Source organism: Microtus ochrogaster, chromosome 24 (assembly GCF_000317375.1).
Source record: "Microtus ochrogaster isolate Prairie Vole_2 chromosome 24, MicOch1.0, whole genome shotgun sequence".
Lineage (NCBI taxonomy): Eukaryota > Metazoa > Chordata > Mammalia > Rodentia > Cricetidae > Microtus > Microtus ochrogaster.
Genome location: NC_022024.1, coordinates 35,550,501 through 35,551,944, shown reverse-complemented (window position 1 = coordinate 35,551,944; position 1,444 = coordinate 35,550,501).

Here is a 1,444-nt window from a genome sequence, read left to right as displayed (position 1 = left end):
CACAGAGAAACCCTGTCTCGAAAAACCAAAAAAAAAAAAAAAAAAAAAAAAAAAAAAAAAGCCCAAATCTTTTGGTTGCTCCATTGCCTTGAATCCCATGGTCTTTTGTCCCTACTTCTGTTTTAGTGTCCGGGACCAGCCTTGACAATAATAACTTTTGCCAGGGTCAAGGCGTGGGGATCTAGAAAATATTAGTAAAGAATATGAAGATGTGAAAGAAAATAATAAAATGGAGAAGCATAGGAGTGTATCGGGAGGGGGTTCTAGTGAGTACTGACATTCCCCTGTGTTTAATTTCCAAATGCTTTAAATACCCCCGACCCCAAAAGGTAGGAGTAAGATAAAAGACTGCATTAACAAGACACTAGGAAGTGAACAGACCAGTTAAAGGTCAGGGGCTGAGTCCTTGGTTAAACATTCTGCTGCTAGAATAAAGCAGATCACGCTCACACCCTAGACCAAAACCTTCTGCGGGCAAACCGCTCCCTGGGTGGAATCCAAAGTTATCTCCACAATAGAATTGGGATTTAGTTGGATCTTTAGACTCTTTAGGTAGGGACACATCTATTTCCCTATTCCTGGAGCACAGGGTCTGGCAATCAGCCACACCTGTTGACTGTAAGAGCAGAACTCTCTGACTGACTTCTAGGCGGGAGCTTTGAGGTAGAAGCACAAAAATCTTAAAGGGTTCCAACTCTCTGAGCTTTGGACAATGTGGAAATAGGCTCATATTCTCGGTCCTCCACATTATAGCACCTGTGACTTATATGGGGGTGGCTTCTTCCACGAACGGTGAGTTTTTAAGGGACTTAAAGATTAAAGTATTGCTTGTTTTTTTTTCCCCTTGCTTCCTGTTTGACATCATAGAACACACAATGAAATGTTACATTTAAGTGTAACACACATACAATACTGTAGTTTGGATGTTGTTCCTAGGGTGGCACTACTGAGATACCGAGAGAGGGTGCAAAATACCTGCTTAGTGGCAGGTCTTTGGGTCACTGGGACGTTAGGGATGGACTTCACCCCAGTCTTTCTCACCCTCTACTTCCTGGCTTGAGATGTGGCCACTTTCTCCTATGCATCTGCTACCATTACTGCTTGGCACCCTGCATCTGCTATCATTACCGTCCGCAGAGGCCTAGTTAATCCTCCAAAGCCATGGGCTAAGCAAACAACTTCCCTTTGTTAAACTGGTGGCTGTAAGTATTTCATTTCGGTGACTCAAAATTAACGAATGAAAACAGATAGAAAATGCTTGCTCTCCGTGACCACAAGGACCTTGCAAGAGGAGAGGGTTCTGCTGCAGTGAAAGGCCCTTTTGTCCAGCTGGGCACCTAGAAAGGTCCAGGGCTGTCTTCAGAGTGAGCTGAGGAACCGCAGAATTGAGAGAACACTGACTTAGGCATGGTGTGTGTGTGTGTGTGTGTGTGTGTGTGTGTGT